The sequence below is a fragment of the Canis lupus genome, chromosome 12, assembly GCF_048164855.1.
Source record: "Canis lupus baileyi chromosome 12, mCanLup2.hap1, whole genome shotgun sequence".
Lineage (NCBI taxonomy): Eukaryota > Metazoa > Chordata > Mammalia > Carnivora > Canidae > Canis > Canis lupus.
Genome location: NC_132849.1, coordinates 9892912 through 9901619, shown reverse-complemented (window position 1 = coordinate 9901619; position 8708 = coordinate 9892912).

Here is an 8708-nt window from a genome sequence, read left to right as displayed (position 1 = left end):
TACCTTAGTGCTTTATTGATCTTTTTGTACTCATATTACTATATATTGACTGAGGTAGAATATTCAGACAGATTGAAGCTACATCACAGATTGAACTATCCAGGTCTGCAGTAGGGGTTGTTGGCCACTTGACTACCTCAGCTTTCTCTGATTCAGAGATCACAATGAATTAATTCAGGATAGAGGTGACCATCAGGCTAACCATCTCCTTAGCCACCTCCCCATGTCCACCTTTGGGAATATTTGGTTTCAAAGTCCACGTATAATTCTAATTCAACCCAACACAATTCAGTTAATTACACATCCATTGAGTGCGTGCAAAGATTGTATGATGATAGGAACATGCATTCTGTCTGCAAGAAATAGTCTTTTCCCAGTCATTCATCTTTTCTGTGAACTGAAATAAACAGAAAAGAAATGAACATGACAATCAGGGTAGGGTTTTCTTTTCTTTCTTTTTTTTTAAATGATTTTATTTATTTATTCATGAGACACACACACACACACACACACACACACACACATACACACAGAGGCAGAGACACAGGCAGAGGGAGAAGCAGGCTCCATGCAGGGACCCCGATGTGGGACTTGATCCCGGGACTCCAGGATCACGCCCTGGGTCGAAGGCAGGTGTCAAACCACTGAGTCACGCAGGGATCCCCAGGGTAGGGTTTTCAAACCATGTTTACAGAACCCTCAGATTCTAAGAAGGTGCTCCCTGACCACAGAAGTGGGTGAAGGCAAGAGAGGCTCCAGGCCTTCCCATCCCGGCTTCAATTTAAGTAGCTCTACTTTCATTTGTTTTATATATTCGGGTTGTCATAGGTTTTGTTTGCACCAAGAGTTCCAAGCTTAAGCCCCACTGAAGTAATGCTTGAACATCAAAATTAAGAAAGGCATAATGCTTTCTTAATTATCAAAAAAACAGATCAAAAGCATCAATTAAGGGATTAATTTGGTCTTCCCAAACCTTTTCATGAATTAATTCATCAGAAAAAAACAAACCTATAGTAGCAGGCTTTATACCTGTCCCTTCCTGGGCATTGGGGAGACAGAGATGAAGAAAACCTGGTCTCTGCCTTCAAGGACTTCATGATCCAGTAACGGAGATAGACAGGAGAATGATCATTCTAGGGTGGTATGTGGCATGATCAAAGTGCAGATTGACGATGGTGAGGAGACAAAGGTGACAACAATGAATGTTGTCTGAGAAGTGAGGGAGAAAGGATTTTCCAGGGAAAGCTTCACAGGAGACCTGTTTAAGCTGAATCAAATATATGAGTTTGCCAGGAAAAGGAGAAAAGGTGTACACTTATCCTTGTGGTGAGCCCCCAAGTGCAGGCAGGAGAAAAGCAGGAGAAGATGGCCAAATTCTGGTCAATATAAATACAGGGGGGACCAGATCTTGCAGTGATCTTGCAGCTTTTCCCTTAGGCTGCTCCTGGGCCTCTCAGAGGCCCTAAGTGTTTCAGAGCACTCCTTGTCAGTCAGGGGCTCCAGCTCCGTGTCCTTCCAAGTACTGCCACCTAGTGGCCATGCTCAAAGCCCGCGTTTCCCTGGAGAGTCTTGACGCAGACTAGGAGTCATCTCCGTCTTCCCATGGATTTTATTTTATTTTATTTATTTATTTATTAATAAAATAATTTTTATTGATGTTCAATTTACCAACATACAGAATAACACCCAGTGCTCATCCCGTCAAGTGTCTTCCCATGGATTTTAGAGTTGAGGATATAGTGGACATATAACAGCGACAAGTGACTTCTCTGGGAAAACAGTTTGTGAGAGCTAGCATTGGAATGGAACCTAGCTCTGGGACTCCAGGACCAAGTTAGGTGTGATCTGGTTCACCCCCCGCCACCCTCTGGCTCTGGCAGGCTTATCCTGAAAGTTGAGTGAGCTCAACTTGGTGGCTGCCTCTGGAGTGTGCTTAAAATCCTCTTCCAGGCATTGGTGTAGTGGGGACAGTTTAAGAGAGAAGGAATATGGGAGTAAATCGTGGAGCTGGAGGGAGTGGAAGAGGGTATAGCCTCCCCTCCGCACCCCCCTCCACTAGTCTAGCCTTCAAACCTATTTCTCAGCAATTTAGCAAAAGTGGTTAGTGATGTTCTGAGGATGGACAAAGACTGTATACTTCAGGCATTGGGAGTCACCACGTTAGAGAGAGAAGGAGGGAAGGCTCTTCAACCATACCCTTTCTGAGGAATGGATGGTTCCATGACCACAGGCAAAGGAGAGTTATAGCCAGACACCTGGCTAGAGGTCTCTGAAAACACCTGTCAGCTCTGAAAACACCTGTCAGCTGTCCAAAAACGATGCATTCAAATAGGATTCTCTGTTCAAGTCAACCATTTACATGCAAAATGTTTCAGAAGCCCTTCTAGGATTACAGAATTCACCATGGTTTCAATCTATCCCAGGACAAAGCCATGTACTCAACTATGCTGATTCAAATTCATATGGCACCGTGTGTAAGGGTGGTCATACCCTGTGGTGCTTGCATATATTACATATATATACTTGCAACTATATATATCTATCTATATTTAATGTTTGAAATTTAAATAACTTCCAAATTGAAAACATAATTCTTAAAACTGTGTTTAGAATCAAAACCTTTTTGTTATAGAAATCATAAGGAGTATTTTTAGTAAGACAGAAGTATATCTAGGTTCACAAGAACAGATTTGATTTTGATTTGTTTTATACCAGTAGCTAAAGCAGAATGGAATTTTACAACAAAAATCATAAGAATAATAAGACTTACATGATTGACATGGTCAAAAAATAACAGGAACTAGATAGTAAAGGGGGTAGAAGAAGAAAATCTGTATATTAAACAACAACAACTCTGGGCAGAGAACTCCCTGGGTGAGCTTAAGCTTTAGTCTCCATATCCTTTTAGACTAAGAGAAAAGAATTGCTTCAGTTGAGCCCTGAATGAAGCATTTCGTACATTACTGCACTACTACCAGGTAGGTATCTCAGTCTTTATTTTGTAGAGGAGGACAGTAAGGCTCACCGGGATTATCTGACCTTCCTGAGGGCGTGCACCTATCATGTGATAGTGTCACTCTATGAAATGGTAGAGTCATTTCATTGGCACCCTACCTCCAAAACCCTGAGCTATCTCTATACCCTCTTACTTTTCCCCAAGCATCCCCAGCATGAAGTCTTCCAGCACAAAGAAAGTTTTCTGGCTAAGAGTAGGAAGAGCTGGTCTTGCCTATAGTTCAAGGGAGAGCCCTGGCTAAGGTGGGCTCACAGAGGAACTCGCCTCCCCACTCCCAAACAAAAAATTCCTTGAGTTGTTTCTGAATGTCCCGTACTTGAGGCTGGGCAGCATGTTCAGGGATCAAAGCCCTGGCACCTCATCTTGTATCCATCAAACTGAATTCTCAGAGGGAGGGAAAAAGGGAGGAGAAGATGGAGGCTGCTTCTGATTAGCTTATGTCTTCTGCCAAAGTGAGATGTCCTCTCCCTGTGGACAATTAAATGGTTCTCACGGACCTACCATCTGGGCTCAACAAAGTGTGGAATGGCTACTCTCTCTCTCCAACCTACTCCACCCTGGTTTGGGGAGCAGGACAATGAGATTCAGAAAATCTAGCCTTTTCTCCATTTCCTATCCTTCCTTCTTCCCTGGCATAGCTGCTGCTAACACAGTCTTCCAGCCCTTCTCTCTCAGTTGATAAAGCCAGTCCAGAGCACACCCTATCAATGGCTCTGGAAAGAGCCAGGGAGCCACCCCTGTCACTGTACTGGACCTTGGGACCAGGACTGGTGGTCCCAAAGATGGAAGCAGCATCAAATTCCCCCAAACACTCCCAGAAAGGTTCTTGGAAAAGCAAAGCCCTGATTCAGCCACAGTTTTCAGAACAAACTCATGGCTTGCTGTTGCTGTTATTGTTGATTTGTCTTTAGGTGGACTGACATGAAGTTGTGGTAGAGGCCAGCAATGGGAGGTGCCAACAGACAAAATCATGAAGTGGGGAAGGGATGTCTGAATTGTTTGTCTTGGCTTCTCAGGCCTTATCTTTCCTATCTACAGCCCTCAGATCCATCTGCTAACAAACATTCACATTATTTACCTCCTGTGTACCAAGCACTGTGCAAGGCCGTAGCCCTAACCTGACTAATTTTTTGGCTAGGGAAGAGAGACAGCCAAGTAAACAGGACCTATTAGATTTATAGAAGGTGTCATGAAAATTCAGAGTGGAGGTGTGAGACACACCCTGGAGACAAATTTTGAAGGGTGCAGAGGATCTTGTCTGTTTCAAAGGGAGGAAAATGCAAGAAAATAAAATAACTGACAACTGTACTAAGCTTTTATTTTGTACAATGCTTCCTCCTAAATAATCTCATTAGATCCCTAAAACAACTCTTTTAAGTTGGGAAGGAAAGCATATAGTCCTGGCTCACAGCAGATATCTCATAAAAGTTTTTCATGTGAATTAACCTCCCTGTTGGAGACCAGGAAACTGAGGGTCCAAAGAAGGTAAATATTTGTCCAAGGTCACAGGGCTTGAAGCAGGGAGCCAGGACTCAAATCCAGGTCTCTGACTCTGAATCCTGAGTGCTTCAGTGGTTTTCAATATGAGGTCAATAGATTGCTCGAGTCTTTCTCCCCCCCTCCAGCCCCCATTTGAAAGTAGTCATTTATTAACTGACCAGATTACAAAAATAATCATGATAGATATCTTAGTTCATCCTTCTAATAAGCCTATTGATCTGGCCTTCCCAGTTGCCAACATCTCCACCTTCTACAAAATTGGTGGTCTATTTCTTCATTCCCCTGAATGGAGAAGATGATTTGAAGGACCATTAAAAGTTGTTTGCCTCTTTGAAACGTTTTCCAACAGTATAGATCTCGTGAATCAGATCCTCCATGTAGATGATGCTGTATTTACCAAGAGATTGAGCAATCAATGTGTTATTGATCAAAGCAATCCCCTTCTTGTCGATCTTGCCATAATCACACTTGTAGATCAATTCATTCACCAGCTTCAGGTTTGGGTACCCACCAGGTATGCATGGTTCCACAATCCTTAGCATGTTAACTGAAGCTTTGTTGAGCTTAACAAAGGTGCCATTGAAGATCTGGTGAAGATGAAGAAGCTGCAACACCTTTTGAATCTTTGGGCCCACACCTGTGGGCCCATACCTCTGATCCTGATGACAAATCCCAATTTGGGTTCCACGGGTACGTAGAAGTTGCCAAGTTTTCTTGCCATCCTTGCCATTCGAATCTCAGTTCTGTACATCTGCCTATATTCCTTGTGGTAATGTTTAGATTTTTCATAGATAAAGCTTCCTCCTTGCCTTTCGAAACATCTTTTGAGCAAACTTCTTTCTTAGACTTCTGATCTTCAACTCTGCAAAATTCCTTCACTTTTTCTGCAGGAACCTTCTTTTTTTTTCTCTCCTGCACCCTCTATGGTTCCAGCTGGAAAAAAAGGACTGGAATCCTTAAAAAAATTATTTATTTATTTGAGAGAGAGAGAGAGAGAGAGAGTGCACAGGAGAGCACAAGCAGGGGAAGCAGCGGAGGGATAGGGATGAGCAGGGAGCCTTGGGATCATGACCTGTGCTAAAGGCAAACACTTGATTTACTGAGCCACCCAGACACCCCTGCTGGAGTCCTTTTGAGGGTACATGACTTCTCAATGAGGATATTCAAGTGTGTTTTCTGTTGTTGTTGTTGTTGATTATTCAACAAATTAATATAGGCATATTCCAGGTCACTGTGATGGCTCCTCATGGTCAGGCACACATAGGATTTTGGTGTCCACATCTTTGTCTGTGTTTAGACACAAATCAGAGGTATCATAGAGCCTACTCTGAATAGTAATTAAAAAAAGAGAAGTAAAAAGTAATACAGGCATAGTAACAGAGGCATGCTAAATGCGGAAAAGCTGACCCCATAGCAGTAATTAACATATTTATGTTGCCAGTGATAATTTAATTTTTGCAAAACAACATCATTAGTCACATTAAATTAACCCAAGCTGACTTAAACAATAAAGGGAAATTTTTGGTTCACATAACTGACAATTCTCAAGGCATTATCCCTTTAGGATCAATTTGATCAAGGCTCCAAGTCCATTTCTTGGTAACAGTCTTGGCTCTGCTCCCTCCCATGTTTTGTCCTCAGGCTGGTTGCAAGTTGTCCATGAGCAGCAACTGGGCCATATGCTTCTATATTCACATCTGGGGGAAAGAGAAAGTTCCTCTTGACAAATACAGAATGAAAGTCCTGAGTTTTGCATTAATTGGACTATCCTTGAACTAACTTCTGTGGCCAAAAGAATGCCAGGATATGTTTGGTTTAGACCTTTTGTAGCAAGAGGGATGCGTTGACCCTGAGCAGAGCCCACTCTTACATAGGCGGCAGCCATTCCCTGGGAAAAAGGACAAAGGATATTGAAGAGATAACTACATTGTCCACAATATGTGGTTAAAGTGTTACAGGCAGAAAAGTGCCATGGACAAAACCCCTAAGAGAAGAAATTCTTTTCTTTTAATTTTTATTTATTTATGATAGTCACACACACACACACACACAGAGAGGGAGAGAGAGAGAGAGAGAGAGAGAGAGAGAGGCAGAGACACAGGCAGAGGGAGAAGCAGGCTCCATGCACTGGGAGCCCGACGTGGGATTCGATCCCGGGACTCCAGGATCACACCCTGGGCCAAAGGCAGGTGCCAAACCGCTGTGCCACCCAGGGGTCCCAAGAGAAGAAATTCTTAGCAGGTTAGAGACATTAAATAAGAGCTGTGTTCTGGATCTGTGCATGAGAAGAGGTTGGAGAATTACCTTAAGCCAGGGCATTCTAAGCCATGGTAAGTAATTAGGATTTTTTTTCCCTTCTAAATACAGTGGGAAGCCATTGAGAAATTTTAAATAAAGGAAGGACATAATCAGGTTTATCTTTTAATATAACATCAGCTGCTATGTGGAAATGGGCTGGGTGGTTGCCTGGAATGAGAAAAGAATGGAAATGGGGAATCCAGTTAGGAAGCAATTGTAATGATCTAGGCAAAACAGATTTATCGTGATGCTCATGAAGCTTATGTTTCAACACTCCTCACTAGCACAAATCTCTTAAAGGGTGCTTTTGAGAGGTCCTGTGGTGCACTCTCATGCTCAAATGTTTTCATAGAATTTGTGAGAGTAGGTTAATTAACAGAATCAGATGAACTTCCATCTCTTCCTCCCTAACTCACTCTCCCTCACACTTGCCCCTGGGACAGATGACCTTAGTGTGACTGTGAGGATTCAGGGGATCCAGCTAAGTGGAGGTTGAGTTGGGGAAACACTTAGTGTGGGTTTGGTGACATATATTTGTGTGGTTCTGTGCAGGTCTGACAGCAAAGGCCTAAGCAATAGGACAGCCTGCATACCTTCTCTTTTTTCCCTCTTCACCATCACACTATGCTTAATGAGTTTCCCACTGCTACCTCTGTGGTCCAGACCTGACCCAATAGCCAACTAACTAGTCTTCCTTTTCTAGCCTTGGCCCCTTCCAACTCATCCTCTACACTGCCCCCAGAAAAGACTTTCTGAAACAAAACAAAACAAAGATTGGATACCATCACCCCTCAGATTAAAAACCTTGATTAGAACTTTCCATTGCCCACTGGGTAGAGTTCATCATGTTCCATAACCTATTTCTATTCTTTTTCCATCTCTTCTTGACCTTCCAAAGTAAGAATTACTCAATATTTTCTACATAACCTATGGTCTTACAAAATAATAGATAACAAAAGGAATAAAAAATGGACAATGTTGACTTCTCTTCAATTTATCCACTCCTGAGCCTGGCACTCTTTCTTTTCTGTGGCTATAGCTCTGGGGAGTGTTTCTGTTGTACCTTACACCCCATTTCCTCCCAATGGCTTACATCAAGTAGGAGTGAGAGCTGATGTTGACCTATGAGAGCAGAACGATGATATGTTCCTTTTGACCACCTCTTCGTCAGAGAGCAATGCTATTTAATTGGCTTGACAGGGGATTATCACTGAAAAAATTCTATGATAGTCCTGCTGGCAAATCCTGTGTGTAAACCGTGTGTGAATTCCTGAATCTGCTTTTGGTAAAAGAGTGGGAGACTGGGTCAGGGCTGATAAGGAGAGGGGTAAAACATGACTATAAAGGCAAGCCAATTTTTGTGGTTGATACTCAGATTCAAAGTGTTCCATTTGTTTGTTTAATAAAACAGTTGTCATTGCCCCTAGAACCCAAGTCTAAAGAAGAAAACAACTCAAGGAGATGGGCAGGGGGATGGGGTGACTGGGTGATGGGCACTGAGGGGGGCACTTGACGGGACGAGCACTGGGTGTTATGCTATATGTTGACAAATTGAACTCCAATAAAAAAATATACAAAAAAAAGAAAAGAAAACAACTCAATAAAAGTGATAAAACTCTAACCAGACTGATCAGAAAATTGAGAAGACACAAATCACCAATATCAGGATAAGAAAGGATGTATCACTATTGATTCTACAGATATTTTAAAAACAATAGGGGAACCTTTTAAACAATTTTAGGCTAAGAAATTTGACAACTTAGATGAACAAATTCCTTGAAAGATACAAACTTCCAAAGCTTACTCAAGAAGAAATTGATAACTCAAATATTCCTATGTCTGTTGAAGAAATTGAATTCATAGTTGAAAATCTTACCCTCCAAAAAAATTCAAG